The sequence below is a fragment of the Miniopterus schreibersii genome (genome assembly GCF_964146895.1).
Source record: "Miniopterus schreibersii genome assembly, chromosome: 2".
NCBI classification, from domain to species: domain Eukaryota; kingdom Metazoa; phylum Chordata; class Mammalia; order Chiroptera; family Miniopteridae; genus Miniopterus; species Miniopterus schreibersii.
The window spans coordinates 85,675,277-85,697,829 of record NC_138102.1 but is presented as its reverse complement, the minus strand read 5'-3'; positions in this window follow the sequence as shown (position 1 = coordinate 85,697,829).

The following is a 22,553-nucleotide window of genomic DNA, read 5'->3' as shown; positions in this document are numbered from 1 at the left end:
AATTTCTTTGAGCTGCAGCACTAGCCAACCTTATATTATTTGTGCCAACTGTTATTTCAGTTTTCTTTGAGGGGAGCTCAAACAATAAAAAATTTTGAGTTAAATCTTGTTGATGCATCTCTGTGACTATGTGTATAAGGTGTTTTAGAGGTGGAATGGGAAGCCGTTTGTGAGTGAAAAGCCAAAGTCAGAGGGCCATCCCCCTGGTCCACCCAGAAGTGGCTTCCTCTTACTGGGCCCTCTAACGTCCTTGATACACTATCCCATTGGGTTCCTAGGTGTGCTGCACAGTTGGCATGGAGGATTTAGATTTCTTTTTATTGAACTTCTGGGTTAATTCCATTATTAAGAAATAATTGTCCTTCTTCAACATTTAAATTTTTGGCAGAACAGATCAGTTGCTACACTAATGCAAGATGCTAATATAAGGGAAACAATTTTTTTTTTTGGTATATGGCAGGTAAACATTTTTATTGCATATATAAATATATATATGTGTATATATATGGCATTTTATCTTCTCATTTGTGTACTATATTGCTTCAAAAAGTTTTATCTCCCAGAATGTTGAAGATTGCATTTTTACCTACTAGGTAATAATGTTTACTGGTACTATTGGTACTGGAACCCAGTGTTTCTGATCAGAATTATGGTGTCAATCAGATTGCTATTCCTTTGAAGAAATTTTTTTTTTCACCTTCCTGGAAGCTTTTAAGTTCTTGTTTTATTCCTAGTATTCTAAAATAATCACGAGGATAAATCTAGATAAATTTTTCCTCATTCATCTTTATCACACTTTCCATCTGAATATGCCTAGGTTTTTCCCTTAGCTCTAAGCCTAGTTTTTGCCTATCACTTCAGTACCAGCAATTTATGTTTGAGAAAAAAGTAAGCCAACATATACATTGCCAAAAGAAGAAGTTGCCAGAGATCTGCATTTGCTTTGTGGTCACGAGAACGTATTTTAGATAGTACAAAAGATAGTACAAAAGAGTCAGTAGGGGAAAAGGAGCCTTTTTCGAATTTGGCAGCACTAAGATTTGGGGGTGTTTGCCTGAGAGTCATGAAAATAGGGTCCTAGTACTGTCCCTACTCAATAAAGTCTGGAATGAATTTCATTTTCTCCATTTATAAATGGTAATGTGGAACCTTGATGGCCTTGAAGGGACTCCACAGAGATGTAAAATTCTACTCAGTGGTTCTTGGAAATGTGGGAGGTGGTTTTGAGTTGTCATCATGATTGTAGGTCACTTTTGGCATTTAGTATGCAGGGGCCAGGGATGACAAACATCTTGGAATAAATGGGAAAGCCTTGCAAAAGAAAGAATTGTCTAGAAAAAATATACCAGTAGTGTCCCACTGAGAAATGCCATGAGACTCAGGAGCAACCAGTCATGAGGTGATTTCTTTTGCTTCCTGGAATTTCCTAGCCTGGTGCTTCCTTGTGTGCATGGGAACATGAGACAGAGCACTGTAACCTTGGGTGCAATTGAACTCGGTTGCTGCTTTGCCTCACAGATTGCAGTTGAACCACTCTATCTCCTTGACTTGTCTGCTGTCTTTCTCTAACCATCATTAACTATGCCACATTATATTTGCATGTTTTTATGTCATTTTTTTCCAGCCATTTAGATATGCTCACTCCATTATACCCACTTCTTCAAACCAAAAATTATGGGGCACAGATGACTAAATTGGAGAGGACATGGTATAAGAGGTCCGCTCTTAATACTTGGAGTCTGGGGAATATCCACGGTAGTTTTGATTAAGGAGGCCTCTAAGCAAGACAAGGTCTTTGTCATAATGATTTTACATTTACTCAACATACCTGAGGGACAGAACTTTTGATTTGGTAAGGCATAGCACAAAAGAATAAGAGCTACTAATTGACTCTCGCCTTTGCTGCACTCTCATTAGCTTTGTAACTTTTATTGACTTAATGTGATTTTAAGATTCACCATTTCATCTTAAAATATGTGTTTTGTATGTTGAAACCAACTACTGGCTTGGATATAATCCTCCTTAGAGATATATTTTAACTAAAACAGGCCATTCCAAGGGAAATCTAATTATTTAGAAATAAACTTCCACGGTTCTCTATTTAGCACTATCTGAGGTTCTGAGAAGTGGAGGCAGCAGCTCAAGGTCATGCTACTTGCTCTTTTGTTTGAAATCCAACTGGATCTGCCTTGGCCTCCGTATGTTCTGTAACCCTGGGCCTAGTTCACACAGCCTCTAGAGATACAGGACTATGGTTATTTTCTCTAAATTATTTCCCCTCTACCCACTTTTAGCTTAGTTACACTTAAATGCCACATATTTCCAGATGAGTTTTATCTCTCAAAAGTTTGGTCAATTCTGTTTTTCTATCTAAATGGTTTTCTCTTCTTTCTGCTTAGGTAACTTTCACTGGTTATTTAACACCCTGTTTAAAGATCATCTTCCTTTTTGTTTTTAGACTTACTCTATTATAACTTTTCTCCAGGTGTGGTTTTAGAGAATTACCCCAGAAAAATTTGCTAAAAGTGCCAATTCCTGGCCTACATCCCAAACTTAACTGAATCAGAGCTCTGGGGCAGGACACAGGAATCTCCAGATTTTTAAATAAACTACTTAGAAGATGATAGAGTGATTTTGAATGTACTTCTGTGTCTTTTATATTAAATTATAAACATTCTGAGGGGAGTCATGGCATACTATTTGTATGTGTATCCATAGTGCCTAACCAGTGCCTAATAAATAGTAGGTACTGAATGTATTTTTGTTGCTGTTGAAGTACTGTAATGGTCAAATAACACCAAAAGTGCATTCTAAGGCCAAGGTTAAATCCTGGTTCTACCACTTATTAGATAGAAATGGTTGAAATTATCATAACTTTCTAACTCTCAGCTTCTTATCTATGAAATAAAGATAATAAAATCTACCTTTGAGGGTTTTTTGATGAAAATGAGACATATGTCATTATATTCAGACAGACAGATTTTTAAATGGGTTTAAACCCCTAACATTAAGAAGCTAAGATAAAACTCCTATGAGTAAAGGGATTTCTATGGAATGACATTTCAAAACATTGTGTGAATTGGAAATTTTAACAAATTAGACCACAAACTGAAAAGATTGAGTTCCTTGCTTGATTACTTCAATTCTCTTGTAATTGCATGCTAGACTGGTGTTTTTCTGGTTCCACATCTCTAGTACTCATAGTCTTTTCAGAGAAATAAATGGTGGTTAACAGGTTGTTTATGTCTACAACAACTAAGCTATGTATGTGCATATAGTTACCATTTTATTTTGTTTCAACAAAGCATCCATCTATCCATCCAATCAGCATCTATTAAATATCTGCATGTGTGAAGAGCTATTAGTAGTAATAACAACAGCCATTGTTTTGAGCACTAACTATGTAGCAGCTACTGTGCCAAGAACTTTGTGTGCTCTCAATTTTCCAAACAAATTCATAAGATAATGCTATTGTTTATTCCCATTCTACAGAAGAGGACCTTGAACATACTCTTGCACCAAATCTTGTAGAAAGAAATGGTGGAACCAGGATTTAAAACTAAATCATCTTACAGTAGAGCCCTCATGTTAAGTACTTTTTTAAAAAAGAATAGTTTCTTGATTTCTAGAACGAGAGGGAGGGAGAGGGAGAGAAACATAGACTTGAGAGTGTAGCATTGATTGGCTGCCTCTTGCATGCCTCCTGTGGGGGATTGAGCCCGAAACCCAGGCATATGCCCTTGACCAGGATTCAAACCAGCAACCTTTGGTGCACAAGATGATACCCAACCAACTGAGCCACACTGGCCATTGCTCACATTCTTTAAATAATATGCATGCAGGAAGAAGCACAGAGGTGACCAAAATGAAAAGCAAAATAATTCTTTTTTATTTTAAAAGTTCCCTTTCTCACTATTTTTCAAAGGATTAACAAAGTCTGTTGCTCTTTCAATTTGTGCACAATTTTCTTCCAATATTATATACTCTTTTTATGATTGATAGCAGAAGTGATTATTCATAAAAGACTTGCACTATATAGAAGGGATGTGATGTGAACATTTTGAAATTGATAGCCGATCTTGAAGTTTAGATAGGAAAACAGTAGCTACAGGAAGCCTTGAGAAGGCCCATTCTTATTATGTGTCAGAAAGTGCCCATTGGGCTGACTCCCAACAAATGGTGCCAATATTCTGAAGTAGAAACAGGCTTATATTTACTTCGACTTTAAGAATGTTTCAGACTTTGTTTAGCCACAACCTTAGAGAATGGTAGAGATGATTATATTGGCTTTTCCTTTTTAAATTCTACAGCCTTTTAATGTTGTGGCTGTGTTTGTCTAAGCACTACTGAATGGTATGGCCAATTTTAATTTGCTCCCTAAGCTCAGTTTTTTCCCCACTGTCAAGGTTGAAAACAGTTCCCTAGAGTTTGTCAGAAGTTGTCTGTCTATTCTTGGTCAGACTGGCCCTTCACAGTCTAGCTAGTTTTTTTGTTTGTTTCTTTTTGTTTTTTTGTGATTATAAGTGCTTTGTTCAGTTTACAAGTAGGAAATGTTGTAAATTATTGGGGATTTTTGAAATATCACAGGGATAATTAACATGATATTTTATGAATTCTGCATATCAAAACTGGCTCTAAAATGTGAAAGGTTACTCAGGTGTATAGTGTTGCCTTTCCCATTTTTTAAACCTTTTATCAGATGTGACAGAATGGGAGGAGTGAGGTTATCATATAAATCTTTGGCACAGACACAGGCGATCAATTAAAACACCATAGTGAGAAGCTTCTATACTGGTTTAAACAAATAATTAAATGATTGTAGGCAGAAGAAACAATTCCACAGGTCAATATGCAGGCTTCAGAAAAAACAATACATTAAATTTTAAAGTTTGCTTTTTATAAAAAAGCAGTAAATTTTCCACTAAAGTGGTTTTGATGCATTTGAAGCTGTAAGGAATAAATAAATTTATCTATAAACATTCTTTTTCAAGTGAATGATAAAAAATAAGTGAAAAATATTTGATAATATATACTGAAGAAGAAAAAAACTATTATCAATTAGTATTTATTAAGTACTAATGAATGCTCAGCACAGTAACATAACAGGGCATTAATCATTCATCTTTACATCTCTAAAACTTGTACAGTATAGAAAAAATTTATAAATTGGAGAGTAAAAAGCCTAATCTTCAAAGTTTCCATATAAGAAACTTTGTTAAGTTACGGTTGAAATATCCCTATATAAAACTGTAATAAAATTTTGTTTTTACTTTAGTGTTGTTTGCATGGTAGGAAAAATGCCATTAAAATGTATTTGATATATGGATGCACAATCAGTACTGTAGGATGGTCTATTAATAGCGATAGTACAGTTAATGAGATTTGGAGATTTATCTAATTCTTATATAAAAAATGGTCCAGTAGCATTGGCTATGAATGTTTTTAATTTTTATTGTAAGATTGTTAGCATATAAGCAAATACTTTTCCAGAATAAATAAGACAGGTCTTCATCCTTATATGAACAAGTCAGACAGAATAAATGCTGACATGACTAATGTAAAGACTTTCCATCAAACTTAATGCCATGAATAGGCTGGTAGTGTTAACCAGCAGGGCAGTTACTCCCATGGATGATGCCATGAAGAGATCTTCATGGCTTCAAAAGAAATCAATCTCTGCTTCACAAATCAGAAAACAAGTGCAACATGCAGGGAGTGAGAGAAGGTAAACAAAGAGATTTACTAAAGCATTAACTGTGATAGATGTAATTTCAATAAGTAAAGTTGTTTTTCAAGTATATGAGTTTGTAAATCAAGATAGTCTAATAGGAAGTTCTGTATGGTATTTCCACATCACACAGTTTTTAAAAATATTTGTTTCAGGGCAAATCTTAAAAGATTTGAATAAAGATCTGCTTTACTAAGAATTCGCAATGAGTCATGGTAGCAATTAGTTTTGTTGCTAAGCAACCTCAATAGCAGTTTTGATGTGTAATTTGCTTGAAACTATTAAAAAGGCTGTGCTGAAGGTTTGAAACCATCTGAATTAACCTCAAAGTGTGTTAGGTGTTGTTATTTTAATGAATTGAAGCTTTGTGTTTGAGATTAAGTTTAGTGAAACAAAAATAATTTGCCACTTTGGGAAATGAAATCTGTTGAACAAAGTTAAGAAGAGTTTAATATTCAGGCTTCCTAACCTTTGCCCACTAGTGCCTACCCTACATCTTTTTTGTTGTTGTTAATTTGCACCTGAGGATCTTTTCTCCATTGATTTTTAGAGAGAGAGAAAGGGAAGGAAGAAGGGGAAGAGAGAGGGGTGGGGAGAGACACATTGATTGATTGCCTCCTGCATACACACTGACAGGGCCAGGGAGCAAACCTGCAACCCAGGTATGTGCCCTTTACTGGGAATTGAACCCAAGACCCTTTGGCGTGCAGGCCAATGCTCTGACCGCTGAACCACCCTGGCAAGGGCTATCCTGTATGCCAATTTGGAAACATTTTTTCTTAAAGTGTATGCTGTACAACTTCTGCTTAACTCTGTCTGCCTGTTAGAAGAGCTCTGTCTGTTTAACTCTGCTCTGTTTTGCCTTTCTTCCACCCATTCAGTGGGGGTATGAACACTTTGAAGAGGCAAGTTAGGAAATTTCAGATTCCTCTAATAAATCTTCCCTGCTCCCATCTTGGTGTTTGGAGGGCCATCCCAACATTTTGTACAATGTTTTTACCTCTATAACCAAGCTTTTGATCTGATGCCTAATTTAGACATTTTAAATTCTGACTTTTCTAGAAAGTTGTCTCTGGTGTCCTCCATGTTCCTGTTTTGAGGACTCTGACCCACGGGTTAAGCTTTCAGAATCCCAGTCCAAGTATGATGAACAGGTTTTGGATGTTCAACGGGTGGATTTGGATAACTTCTCTCCACTTTACTCTAGGAGATAACTCTGGCCTTCGGTGATCTATAAACCTCAGATAGTACAACTTCTAAATTTGAGTGGCACTTGGAAGACTCTGTTGTATAAATCAAAATGTGTTTTTTCCTCCATTAGTTTTTTGTTGAGTTTATTACTTTTCTTTTTTTCTCTTAGAAGCTGTTGCATGAATCACATACTATCTGTGTGCTGCCAGTCTGGAATATTGCTGTTAAAAGGTCAAAATCTTACACATGTAAGGGTTATACTTAGTTAAGAATGTGAGTAAATGAATATATTTCTTTAAAAGTTGCCTTATCATAGCCTTAAGTTTTCTTGTGAAAAGGAAAAACAGAAAGCATAAATATGGTTCAGGCCATTAAAAAATATAACTAGAGGCATTTCCTCATGATTATCATAATTTCTGATAGTAGTAGTTTCACATAAAATGATCATTTTGCTTTTGTTATTGTGAATTCTATATCACAAATATTTAGATTAACAACTGTGGTCTACTAAATGATTTGTTTCTGAATACATGTGGTTTGGACCAGTGCATCATCTAGATGGAGCTGATGAATGCCCAAGTATTTTGATGTGAACAAATCAAGGAAGGGCATTCATATTTAGAGATAAAACTCATATAATGTTTGATACTCTAAAATTAGTGATTCATATGTGTTAAGGCTTTTCTTTCTAAGAGTTATCTATTAAGATGCAAATCCTCCAGTATTATGATGTATTGGACTACCAGCCATTAGCATCTGAGTAGGGATTCGGTTTGGGATCACTTAGTAGGAATTCAAATTGTTTTTCCAATATAAGCATTGGCTGAGATGGAGTAGTCCACACAACTGGGGAGTTTTGAAAAAAGCATAAGGGAAAAGACTGAACACTAGACCCATGTTTTATATTTATCCTGACCCTCTTATTTCTGTTTATGTACTGAAAATAAATCATTTATTCATCTTTGGGATTTCCTACAACATCTCTTTTCTACTGTAAAAGACTGATACTACTTTAATGTCAACAGTTAGAAATGAACATGACTCAATATGATGTTGTTTGTCATCTATAATAAAGAAAGAAAAGAAAAGAAATGGACAAGAGTCATGATTTTGATTTCATGTAGTCAGATTTTGAACTTCCCAGGTTTTGGTAGGTTTCAACATTGTTTTTAACAATTAACACTGCTATAATTATTATTAATAATTTGTCTGTTTCCTTCTGCATTGTGAGCTTCTGTTAGCTCCTAGTTGGAGGAACCCTGTGCACCTTGCATAGCACTTAGCCCATAGTAAATGTTTAGTAAGGAGTGGGTGCTTGTGTTGCTGAGTACCTGAGCAGAGGAGCTGTTTCCAAGGTACCTGCTGTTGTTCATGCAGACACAGAGCATCAGATATGGATGCTGTTGTGTGGGGCAGGAAGTTGAAGCCATGACATCTGTCAGTGGTTAGGGAAAATATTCTCTTTCGACTTTGAAATCTTCTTGACATCACATTGTAGTGGATATGGGTTTCCTCAACAAATCTTGGCTGAAACACAAGCAAATATTTGATAAATTTGTAAAAAAATTCAAAGTCAAATATTAGGCTGGTGGCTATACCTAGAATTCCATTAAAGTGATCTAGATTATTGAAGAAGCAAATATTGGGCAGCAAATATCAGTTCAGTAGAGCTACACTAATTGAATGTCTGCTAGATGCTGTGAAGTATAGATTAGTAGATTAAAAACAGGATAAGACCTGTGATAGATAAGTATTCAGTCATCATCCAAGTATTCATAAGCCATTTAATTCTACACATTTTCATTGGTATATATGATGCATAATGTTTTCTATATCTCTGTGTGTTTTATATAATATGTATTTTGCAAATATTTAATCTTGCTGTAAAGTCAAGACAAACAAATAGAATGGACAAAATTCATAGATAGAAAACTCGTAAGATAGAGGATAAAACTCATAGGATATTTTAAGTATAGATAGTAAATAAGAGAGTAGATGGGGAAACACGCAAACTTGATATGATATATTAAAAACAAATAGCCCATCCCAGCCTGTGTGGCTCAGTGGTTGAGTATTGTCCCTTGAAACAGGAGGTTACCGGTTTGATTCCCAGTCAGGGAATATGCCAGGATTGCAGCCTCAATCCCATTAGGGGGCATGTGGTAGGCAGGCAGCAGATTGATGTTTCTATCTCTCCCTTTCCCTTCCTCTCTTGGAAATAAATAAAAACATATAAAAATAAAAACAAATAAGTCAAGTAAGTTTGTAACCTGTAAGACAGCTAAAGATAGGTGAAAGAAAAACTGTTTTTGTTTTGCTTTTTTGTGTGTGAATAGACAGAACTTTATTCCTCTGATAAACCTCTCAGTCCAGCCTGTTATTCATCACCAGGAGCTGAGCAGAGAACAGTGCCTGGCTGCTGCCCCTTTTCCATGAGCTCTGCACTGGGGCAAGGCTGAGGGTTGCACTGCAAGAGAAAGAGGTAATAGACAGAGGACCCGAGGCCAGGGGAGGCTCTTCTTGAGTAGGCCCCAATGCTGTGGACAGGTGGGCCTACCCCTGGCTTAAAACTTAAGTCCAAGAGGTGGAGACACCATTCCTTCTTCCTGTTCCCCTGACAGCAGCCCCATCACCTGCCTCCTTCTAATCTAAGGATCTGTCTTATAAAACTCAGCCACAAGCACCAGCAGAGGTAGGGAGATTCTTGGGAAGAGAACCTCAGACTTTGCAAGCTGAAAGAAAGGTGGGCTGACCTCTGGCCTCTCACCTTGATTTGAGAGGTATCAGGAGCCATCTCCAAAGCAAGACATGGTTAGAAGACAGAGGAAACTTCAGAAAAGGTGATACCCTTGGTGGCATCAGGCCTGGCCACCTTTCCTATTCCTGAGGGAAGCCAGGATCGGCAAATAGTAGAGTTTAGGGGAGAATACTGGCTCAAATGAATTTGTTAAAAAGCTGTGTAACATTAAGTCAAAGTAATTACACTGTTGAATTTCTTTTCCACTGAAAATATCCTCACTGGCAAACAAACACACTGACTTCTAAAATATTCTTGTTCAAAATGTCTGCTTACGGATGGCCAAGAGACACATGAGAAAATGCTCAAGGTCGCTAATCATCAGAGAGATGCAAATTAAAACCACAATGAGGTATCACTTCACACCTGTCATAATGGCTGCCATCAACAAATCAACAAAGGACATGTGCTGGCGAGGGTGTGGAGAAAGGGGAACCCTAGTACACTGCTGGTAGAATGCAGACTGGTGTAACCACTATGGAAAACAGTATGGAGGTTCCTCAAAAAATTAGAAATGGGGCTGCCTTTTGACCCAGTGATTCCACTCCTAGGAATGTATCCTAAGAATCCTGAAACATTAATCAGAAAGAATATATGTACCCTGATGTTCATAGCAGTACAGTTTACAATAGCTAAGACCTGGAAACAGCCCAAGTGCCCATCAGTAGATGAGTGGATAAAAAAGCTGTGGGACATTTACACCATGGAATACTACGCAGCTGTAAAGAAGAATCTCGTACCCTTTGGGACAGTATGGATGGACCTGGAGAAAATTATGCTAAGTGAAATAAGCCAGGCAGCGAAAGACAAATATCACATGATCTCGCTTATACCTGGAATCTAAAGAACTTAATAAACTGATGAACAGAATAGATTCAATGACATGGAAGCATAGGTGACACTGAGGAATGTCAGAGGGATGGAGGAGGGCAGGTGGGTGGAGGAGGAGAGAGTAACCAAAGAATTTATGTGCATATATGCACAACCCAAAGACACAGACAATGGTGGGAAGAGGGACGGGAGAGGGGGATGGGACGGGGTGGAACGGATCATTGGGGAGAAAAAGGGACATCTGTAATATTTTAAACAAAAATAAAAATTAAAAAAGAAAAAAATATACCTGCTTATAATGAGGCAGCCCCATCTTTAAGTTGGTCACTTAGTTGATCTTCAAGAAAACAGCTTTACTATATGCAAATACAGAACAACTTGATGATCCAGCCTTTCAAAATGTGATGTATTGCCTTTTTCCTTGAGAAGTGAATAAATTTTCATAACCTCACAAATCTTAGTAATCAGTTTTCCTCCTGGTTTTAACAATTTCCAGGAAAAGCTCAAGGTGGGGGGGGGGGGTCTATTAAATAAGGATGGTAGGAGACACATAAGGAAAAATAGAAAATGAAAGCTAGAGTTAAAGTGAAAAATGAAGAAAGCATGGGTAAGCCTTCATGTATGCTGACAGACAGCTGACATATATGTAACATAATTTCTGTGTTATCCTTTTCACATGGTATTTGGAAACAGGTTCCCTGAGGGAAGGCCCTTAACTGGTGGGTGGTAAGGATAATTCTGGTTATCAGAAAAGGGTACCGTCTGGCTCTCTCCATTGCAGGGCTCTGGCTGGGTGTCTTCTGGGAATTTCCAACTTCATCCCTGAGAGAAACAACCACAGAAAGATTGGGATTTAAAATCAACCGGATAGATGAATCACCCAAGTCCTAAAGCATATTTTCTATTTTACACTTGGCTTTGGTGTCCTATGCACTTGGATACAAAAAAGTACTGCCATGTGGTGTCATGCAATTTATATGCAAAAAAAGTAGTGTGTGCTTGTTTGTTTTGGTATCCTATTGTAACTGTGTGCTGGCTGCTGCAAGGCTTATATCTCAGAAGCAGGGAGAATGAAAGATAGAAAGTACATTTTCTCTAACTATATTCCTCATACTCTTTTCTTTGATGCAGAATCTAAGTTCATAAAAATTCAGAGGTGTTTGAATTTTCCTGATAAGGAAACACGTGTTTTCAGTGGTCACTGCTTTATGGTCACATAGCAGAATTTAACTAAAGAAAAGCATTTTTTAAAAAATATGTTTTTATTGACTTCAGAGAGCAGAAGGGAAAGGGAGAGAGAGAGAAACATCAATCATGAGAGAGAGTCATTGATTGGCAGCCTCCTGCATGCCCCCACTGGGAAACAAGCCGGCAACCCAAGCATGTGCCCCAACTGGGAACTGAATGGCAATCTCCCAGATCTTAGGCCGAAGCCCAACCGCTGAGCCACGTCCAGCTGGGCAAGAAAAACATTTTTATTTGAGAATGGAAGGTGGGTTTTTTTTTTTGTTATATGTTATAATATGCTAAAGTGACATGTTTTTGTCATTCAATACTATTCATTGAACAAATATTTATTAAGAGCCCTTTAAGTGTCAAGTCCAGTGTTAGGCATTGAAGATTGAGATGCCAATAGGTAAGATTGTGTTTCTGCCATCCTGACACTTTAAGTCCTGTGTAAAATCATGAGCAAGTATTAGGCAATCCTAACAATTTAGTCTGATTTGTTTAATGCTCTATTCCCACACTCTCAATAGTGACTGATGTATAATTGGTGCTCAGAAGATATTTGTTAAATGAAGACTATGAGGTAAGCTTTATGATGGAGGAAGTACAGGGAGTCATGCAGTCAGAGAACTCTTCCCCCTCCCCCAAGCCCAGATTTATTGAAGTATAATATTGAGAAATAAAATTATATTATATTTCAGTTCAGTGTAATGATCTGGTGTAAGTATACATTTTGCAGTGATTCCCACAATCAAGCCAATTTACATATCTATCACCTCACATAATTACCTAATCTTGTGTTTTTGGGGGGATGAGAACACTTAAGGGTTATTCTCTTAGCAAATTGAAGTATAAAATACAGTGTTATTAACTAGAATCACCATGTTCTACATTAGGTCCTCAGAACGTATTATATAACTGAATTTTGTACCCTTTGATCACTTTCTATAGTTCCTTTACCGCTCAGCCTCTGGAAACCACCATTCTATTCTCTGCTTCTAGGAGTCAAAGTATATATACTCATATGTCAGATATAAGTAATACCATGTACTATTTGTCTCTTTCTATCTGATTTAGTTCACTTAGTATAAGGCACTCAAGGTTCATCTATGTTGTCACAACTGGAAGAATTTCTTTTTTTAAGATTAAATAATATTCCATTGAATATATTTATAGCACATTTTTATCCATTCATTTGTTGATGGACACTTAGATTATTTCCACATCTTGGCTATTGTAAATAATGCTGCAATGAATATGAAAGTAGAGATATCTCTTTGAGACAGTGATTTTCAGGGTCACATGATAGTTCTATTAATGAGGAACTTCAATACTGTTTTCCATAATGGTTGCACCAATTTACATTCTCACCAAGAGTGTACAAGGGTTTCCTTTTCTCCACATCCTTGCTAACATATGTTATCCCTTGTCTTTTTAATAATAGCCATCCTAAAACTTTTGAGGTGACATATCATTGTGGTTTAGATTTGCATTTTCTTGAAAATTAAAAAGATGTTGAGCATCTTTTCGTATAGTTGTTAGCCATCTGTATATCTTCTTTGGAAAAATGTCTATTCAGGTCATTTGCCCATTTTTAAAATCAGATATTTATTTTTTGCTATGAGTTATGAGTTCCTTATGTTTTTTGGATATTAACCCTTTATCAGATATGTGATTTGTAAATATTTTCTAACATTCCATAGGTAGCTTTTTCATTTTCTTGACTGTTTTTCTGTACGGAACCTTTTTAGTTCAACATAGTCTCAGTTATTTTTGTTTTTGTTGCCTTTCTTTTTAGTGTCCAATTCAAAAAGTTGTTGCTAAGACCAATGTCAAGGAGTTTACCCCCTCTGTTTTTCTTTTGAGTTTTTATATTTAAATCTTTAATCAATTTTAATGGATTTTTCTGTATTGTGTTAATTTCATTCATTTGCATTTAGACTTAGTTATTTTAACACCATTTATTGATGAGACGATTCTTTTTTTAAAATTTATCTTTATTCTTGAAAGTATTACAGATGTCCCCTTCAATTCCCCATTGACCACTTTCACCCTGCACCCACTCCCAGCCCCAGGACTTCATCACACTATTGTCTATGTCCATAGGTTATGCAGATATGCATATAAATTCTGTGGTTAATCTCTCCCCACCCACCCCTATCTTTCCTCCAAAATTCTTTTGTCTGTTCCATGCTTCCATGTCACTGAATCAATTTTGTTCATCAGTTTATCATGTTTTTTAGTTTCCGCATACAAGTGAGATCATATGATGTTTGTCTTTCTCTGCTAGGCTTATTTCATTTAGCATAATACTCTCCAGGTCCATTCATACTGTCCCAAAGGGTACAAGATCCTTTTATATAGCTGCAAAGTATCCCATGGTATAAATGTCTCATAGCTTTTTTACCCACTCATCTACTGATGGGCAATTAGACTATTTCCAGATCTTAGCTATTGTAAATTGCGCTGCTATGAACATAGGGGTGCATATATTCATTCTGATTAGTGTTTCAGGATTCTTAGGATATATTCCTAGAAGTGGAACAGCAGTCCCATTTTTAGTTTTTGCAGGAAACTCTTACTGTTTTCCATAGTGGTTGCACCAGTCTGCATTCCCACCAGCAGTGTACTAGGGTTCCCCTTTCTCCACATCCTTGCCAGCACAAGTCATTTGTTGATTTGTTGATGGTAGCCATTCTGACAGGTGTGAAGGGATACCTCATTGTGATTTTAATTTGCATCTCTCTGACGATTACTGACCTTGAGTATTTTTTTCATATATCTCTTGGTCATCTGTATGTCCTCTTTGGAGAAGTGTCCATTCAGGTCCTTTGCCCATTTTTTAATTGGATGTTTGTCTTCCTCTTCTTGAGCTTATGAGTTCTTTGCACACTTTGGAAATTAGTCAGTTATCAGATACATCCTTGACAAATATGTTTTCCCATAACTTGGGTGTCCTTTGTATTTAGAGGCTGATTTCTTTTGCTGTGCAGAAGCATTTTAGTTTGATGTAGTCCCATTTGTTTATTTTTTCTTTTGTTTCTCTTGCCCTAGGAGATGTATCAGTGAAAATTCCACTACTTGAGATGTCTGTATTTTACTGCCTGTTTTCTGCTAGGATTTTTATGGTTTTGCGACTTTCATTTAAGTCTTTTATCCAGTTTGAATTTATTCTTCTGTATGGAGTAAGTTGGTAATCTAGTTTCATTTTTATGCACGTACTTGTCCAATTTTCCCAACACCATTTATTGAAGAGACTGTCTTTATTCCACTGTATGTTCTTGCCCCCTTTGTCAAATATTAACAGACCATAGTGCTGTGAGTCTATTTCTGGGGTCTCTGTTCTGTTCTTTGATCTATATGTTTGTTTTTGTACCAATAACGGGCTGTTTTGATTACAGTGGCTTTGTAGTATAATTTGATATCTCATAAAGTGATGCCTACAACTCTGTTCTTCTTTCTCTAGATGGCTGTGGCTATTTGAGGTCTTTTTGGTTCCATATAAATTCTTGGTTCCATATTTGTTCTAGTTCTGTGAAATATGCTTTTGGTATTTTGGAATATGCAACAGGAATTGCATTGAATCTATAGATTGCTTTGGGTAGTATGGATATTTCAATAATATTAATACATCTAATCCATGAACATGGTACATTATTCCACTTGTTTATATCTTCCTCTATTTCTTTTTCCAGTGTCCTGTAGTTTACCAAGTAGTGGTCTTTATATCCTTGATTAAGTTTATTCCTAGGTATCTTATTTTTTAGTTGCAATGGTAAACGGTATACACATATTTTTTACTTTCTCTTTCTGAGAGTTCATTGTTGATGTATAAAAATGCCATTGATTTTCAGTTGTTAATTTTGTATCCAGCTACCTTGCCTAATTCATTTATCAAATCTAGTAGTACTTTGGTGCTGTCTTTAGGGTTTTCTATGTACAATAACATGTCATCTGCAAATAATGACAGATTTACTTCCACCTTTCCAATTTGGATACCTTTTATGTTTTCCTCCTGTCTGATGGCTGTGGCAAGGACTTCCAGTACTAAGTTGAATAAGAGTGGTGAAAACGGACAAGCTTGTCTTGTTCCTGTTTTTAAGGGAAAAGGTTTTAGTTTTGCCCATTGAGTACGATGTTCGCTGTAGGTTTGTTATACATGGCCTTTATTATGTTGAAGTATGTTTGCTCTATTCCCACTTTGCTGAGAGATTTTATCAAAAGTGGGTGCTTGGTTTTGTGGAATGCTTTTTCTGCATCTATTGATATGATCATATGATTTTTGCCCTTCATTTTGTTTATGTGATGTATTACATTTATTGATTTACTAATATTATATCAACCTTACATCCCTGAAATAAATCCCACTTGATCGTGGTGTATGATCTTTTTAATGGGTTGCTGTATCCGGTTTGTTAGTATTTTGTTGAGGGTTTTAGCATCTATGTTCATCAGGGATATTGGCCTGTAATTTTCTTTCTTTGTAGTGTCTGTATTTGGTTTTGGGATTAGGATGATGCTGGCCTCATAAAAAGTGTTGGGGAGTTTTCCCTCCTCTTGAAATTTCTGGAAGAGTTTGAGGAAAATAGGTGTTAATTGTACTTTGAATGTTTGGTAAAACTCTCCTGTAAACCCATCTGGTCACAGACTTTTGTTTGCTGGGAGTGTTTTTATTACTGCATCAACTTCATTAGTTGTTATTGGCCTATTCAGGTTTTCTGATTCTTCCTTATTCAGCTTTGGAAAATTGTATGTTTCTAGGGATTTGTCCAATTCTCCCAGGTTGCCCAGTTTGTTGGCATATTGTTGTTAATATCTTACGATCCTTTGTATTTCTATTGGGTCAATTGTGTTATCTTCTCTTTCATTTCTGATTTTATTTATTTGAGTCCTCTCCCTTGTTCTTGGTGATTCTAGCTAAAGGTTCATCAATCTTATTTACCTTTTCAAAGAACCAGCCCTTGGTTTCACTGATCTTGTATATTGTTTTTTTTTAGTCTCTATGCCATTTATTTCCTCTCTAATCTTTATTATTTCTTTCCTTTTGCTTTTTTTTTGTTTGTTTCTTGAGGTATGCCTGTAATGCTATAAACTTTCCTCTCAGGACTGTTTTTGATATGTCCCATAGATTTTGGGTTGTTGACTGTTCATTTTCGTTTATTTCCCGGAAGTGTTTGATTTTTTCCTTGACATCTTTGGTGACCTATTCATTGTTTAATATCATGTGATTTAGCCTCAACGTGTTTGAATATTTTTGAGGTTTTTTTATAATGATTGATGCCTAGTTTCATGCCATTGTGGTCCAAAATGTTGCTTGTTTTGATTTCAAGCTTTTTGAACTTGTAAAGATTTTTTTGGTGCCCTAACATGTCATCTATTCTTGAGAATGTTCTATATGCACTTGAGAAGAATGTGTATTCTGTTCCTTTGGGATGAAATGTTTTGTAAATGTCAGTTAAATCCATTAGCTCTAGCGTGTCATTTATGATCTCTGTTTCCCTGTTGATATTTTGTCTTGAGGATCTATCCAATGATGACAGTGGGGTGTTAAAGGCCCCCACTATGATTGTGTTGCTGTCTATTTTCCTCTTAAAATCCAACAAGAATTTTTTATATATTTAGATGCTCTTATATTGGGTGCATATATATTTATAAGGGTTACTTCCTCCTGTTGGATTGATCCCTTAAGTGTTATGTAGTCGCTTTCTTTGTCTCATGTTATAGTCTTTATCTTGAAATCTATTTTGTCAGAAATAAGTATGGCTACCCCAGCATTTTTTTCTTTTTGTTTCCATTTGCATGGAATATTTTATTCCATCTCTTCACTTTCAGCCTGTGTGAATCTTTTGCTCTCAGGTGTGTCTCTTTTAGACTGCATATATTTGAGTCCTGTTTTCTTATCCATTCAGTTGCACTGTGTCTTTTGATTGGAGCATTTAGTCCATTTACATTTAAGGTAATTATTGATATATACTTATTTAATGCCATTTTTTCCCTTTATGCTGATGTTTCTTTCTCTCGATATTTCTTCTTCTTCTTAAAGCAGTCCTTTTAGCATCTCTAGCAGTGCTGGTTTGGTGGTAATGAACTCCTTTAGCTTTCTCTTGTCTTGGAAGCTCTTGATTTCACCTTCAATTTTAAATAATAGCCTTGTTGGGTAAATCAGTCTTGGTTGAAGGTACTTGCTTTTTATTACTTTGAGAACTTCATGCCAAACCCTTCTGGCCTGAAGTGTTTCTACTGAGAAATTTGCTGGCAGACTTATGGGAGCTCCCTTGTAGGTCATGCTTGTCTCTCTATTGAAGCCCTTAATATTTTTCTCTTTTTCCTTAACATTTACCATTTTCATTATGATGTGTCTTGGAGTGGGTCTCTTTTTTTCCTTCTTGTTTGTAACCCTCTGTGATTCCTGAACTTGTGTGCCTTTCTACTTCACAAGCTTTGGGAAGTTTTCTATCATTACTTCCTCCACCAGCTTCTTTATCTCTTGCTCACTTTCCTACCCCTTTTGAACCTCTACAATGTGAATGTTGTTTCACTTCATGTTATCCTAAATTTCCCTTAAACTATCCTCATGCTTTTTAAGTGTTTTTTTTCTTTTTGCTGCTCTGATTGTTTTTTTCTACCTTATGTTATAAGTCACTCATTCTGTCTTCTGTATCATTGAACCTGCTTTTAATTCCTTCCAGGGTATTCTTGATATCAGATATAGTAACTTCATTTCTGCCTTATTTATGATATCTAGCTCTTTTTTCAGGTTTTTACTAAGTTCCTGGACCTTTCCTTTAATTATCTTATTATTCTCATTAATTTCCTTGAGCATTTTTATAACCATTACTTTGAATTCTATTTCTGATAACTTACTTAACTCTGTCTCATCAAGGTCTTTTTCTGGTGATTTTTCCTTTTCTTTGTTTTGAGGGTTGTTCTTTTGTCACCCTATTTTAGCTCTCTCTTTTCTTTTGTTCCTATCTGTAAGCTAGAACTACTATGACACCCAGTCTTATGGAGTGGGCTTATGTAGCAAATGTCCTGTGGTAAGTGTCCAGTGCTAAAGGCTTCTTGAACTCCTGAGCTGAATACTCTAGTAATGTCTGGTGTGTGTGTTATGTGGACCCTCCTGTTATGATTGGGAGCTGATTGTTGTTGGCCCGTTCATGGGTCAGATCGACTTTCACCCACAGAATTGAGCTTAGTAAGATGGAGCCAGCTGGAGATGGGAGTGGAAATCCAATCCTCCCTTTGAATTGTGTGACACAAGATCTGAGACCTTGAGAGGGAAGCTAACTATTTGCCTCCTAGCTCAGCGGTGCCTGTCATAAACCCTTAGGGGAGGTTCTGAGGGGTTCATACCAGGTGCCCTGACTCTGGGATATAACTCCTTTCCCCTGTGTGGCTTTCCCAGCAGGAATGTGCAAGTAGAGCTTCAAGGAAGAGAACTGCCCCCTTCCACTTAGAGTGTCACCTTCCCTTGGGAGGAGAGAAAGTTGCTTGTTTTTTTCTGTCTCTGCAGTGCTCAACCAGAAACCTTATTGGACTGCTCCAAGTGAGTCAGGTCCAATATCCAAGCTCTGCTTTGCACCCCTTCTCCCCCATGGATATGAGATTAGCAGGGCTTTGCCCGGCAGAATCTGGGGGGTACTAGTCTAATCCTCCCTTTGATTGAGGTGATGAGCATCCTTAGCCTTCAAGAGGGGAAGTAGGTACTCTCCTTTAAGCTCCACACCAGACCTCTGTTAGGGAAGCTCCTAGGGGATGCAGCAGATTTCAGTTCTGATTTGTGACCTCTTTACCCTGTGAGGCTGCACCTGCAGGACAGTGTAGGTGGGGCTTGGAGTAATAGATCAAGGCTGCTCCCTCTGCTTGGGGTACCACTGGCTCTTGTGAAGGGTGGTAGAGAGCTTGGCACCCCCTTCTCTCCTTGCAGATTACTGCAAGAGGCCTTGATGTAGACCTCCAAAGGGGTGGCTTCATGTACCCCAGTTCTGACCTGCAATTCCCCCCCCCCCTTAGTTTGCCCTTGGCTGGTGGTGCAGACAGGTTTTAGGAATGCAAATCCAGGTAGTACCTTATTGGAAGTGGTGCAGGTCTTCAGCCCTCAAGAAAGGAGCTAGCCATTTTCCCTATAGCTCATTGGCACCCCACCAGAGCTCTTGAAAGGAGGCTCCTAGTGGGTCACATCAGATTTCACAGTTCTGATTTGTGACCCCTTTCCCAGCAAGCCTGCCCTTGCAGTATGATGCAGGTAGGGTTTGGAGTGATAGGACAAAGCTTCCCCCACTACTTGGGGTTTCTCTGGCTCTTGTGAGGGGATGCCCTAGTGAAGGCCTCTGAGAGGGGGTTCCAAAGAACCAGTTTTGGTTTGCACAAAGGCTGTGGATCTGCTCATGGACTGTCCTGAAGTAAACTTTGGAATGTAAATCCAGGCTTTGGGAATGCAAATTCAGGCAACTGCTTGTTGGGAGTGGTGCAGGACATTAGCAGGTTTGTTAGCTGCTGTCTTTCTGGCTTGGTGGCACTGGGCCAAAGATCCTGAAAGGAGGTTTGCAAGTGCACACCTCCCCCTATTCCACAGCTGCTTGTAGCCCAAGGCCCTGCCAAGGGCACATTTCTTTGGTGATTGCGCCCACCTACACTGTGGGAGGGGAGAATATTGGCTGTTACTCCTCAGCCACTCAGTTCAGTGTTAGTCTAAGGCAGCCTATATTTTCTCCAGAGTAAGAAGCATTGTTCAGGTACCTTTTGGGTACAGTACAGGGTACAGTTCTTTATGCCAGACTCAAGCAAGGTGGTGTCACCAGTATTTGGAGGACAGGGTTAGTGCACTTTCTCCATCTGGTGCTGTAGAATAGAAGTGCTCAACCCTGGGGTATGGTGTCTGGGGAAGGTGTGGGATGTTTGCTTGGGTCAGGGACCTCAGAAGCCTGCCTTCCATATCTCCAGTGTTATGCCACCCTGATCTCCTTCTGGCTTCTCTACACCCCGTGTCTCCTTTCCTCCACCAGAGCCCCAGGTGAGTGACTGAGGGTGAGTCCTTGTGTGTTGACCTTTATGGAGATTGCCCTGGATTCAGGCAGACTCCCTTTCCAGTGGGCCAATTTCATTTAATTTTTTCTGCCAAATGTCATGCAGGCTCTTCTTTCAGGCCCTGATTTTCTGAGTCGGGGGATCCTGGTGTGGGATTGAGACTCCACTTTCTTCTGGGGGTGATTTTGCAGCCACAATATTTCTCCAGCTACAGCCACTGCCCCTGGGTGCAGGGACCAGCCCTTCCCATGTCTCTGTCCCTCTTACCAGTCTCTGTGTAGCTTTTGTTTTTCAGCCCTTGGATATAATACTCCTGTTCAAGTGTCTATCTGTTGTTAATTCAGTTTAATTGCTCTAGGTTTTAGCTGTAACTCAGGTTCGGTGCTGGGAGCATTGCTTTCACTTATTCCGGCACCATCTTCAATTTCCTGAAACTGTTCTTTTCTCATCGTGCATTCTTGGTGCCTTCTCAAGAATTAATCTACCATGCCTTGCTGCGCATGGCTCAGTGGTTGAGCATTGTCCTAAGATCTAGGAGATAGTGGTTCAATTCTCAGTCAGGGTACATGCCCGGGTTGCGGGCTTGATCCCCAGTCTGGGGTGTGCAGGAGGCAGCTGATCAATAATTCTTTCTCATCATTGATGTTTCTATCTCTTTCTCCCTCTCCCTTCCTCTCTCTGAAATCATAAAATATGTAAAAAAAAATTAGTCGACCATATTTCAAGAGTTTATTTTTGTACTCTTTATTCTGTTCTATTTGTCTATGTGTCTGTTTTTATGTCAATACTATATTGTTTTGATTACTATAACTTTGTAATATATTTGGAATCGCATTGAATCTCTGGATAGCTTTGTGTAGTATAGGCATTTTAACATTATTTTTTTTCTAATCAATAAACATAGAATACCTTTCTATTTAGTTGTGTCTTCTGCAAATTTTTATTTTTAAATATATATCTTTATTGATTTCAGATAGAGGAAGAGAGAGGGAGAGAAAGAGAAACATCAGTGATGAGAGAGTGGTCATTGATTGGTTGTCTTCTGCACACCCCTGACTAAGGATCAAGCCTGCAACCCAGGCATGTGCCCTGACTGGAAATCAAACCACAATCTCCTGGATCCTAGGTCGATGCTCAACTGCTGAGCCATGCCTGGCCAGGCTTCTGCAAAATTTTTAATCAATATATTAATACAGTTTACAGTGCTTTTCACCTTTTTGTTTAAATTTATTCCTAATTATTTTGCTATTTTGATGCAACTGTGAGTGGGATTGTTTTCTTTAATTCTCTTTTAAATAGTTTATTATTAGGGTGTAACAACACAATTAATTTTTGTATGTTGATTTTGTAATCTACAACCTTACTGAATTCATTTATTAGTTCTAACAGGTTTTTGGTGAAGTCTTTAAGGTTTTCTGTATATAAAATATCTGCAAAGAGAAATTCTATTCCTTCCTAACCAATTTGGATACCTTTTATTTCATTTTCTTTCCTCGTTATTCTAGTTAGGGCTTCCAGTACTTTGTTGAATAGAAGTGATGAGGGTGAACACCCTTGTTTTCTTCTTGATCTTAGAGGAAAGGCTTTCAGTTTCTCACTGATGTTAGCCATGGGTTTTCATATATAGTCTTTATTATGTTCGGGTGGATTCCTTCTGTTCGTAGTATGTTAAGTGTTTTTTATCATGAAAAGGTATTGAATTTTGTCAAATGCTTTTTCTGCATTGATTGGGATGATCATATAGTTTTGTGA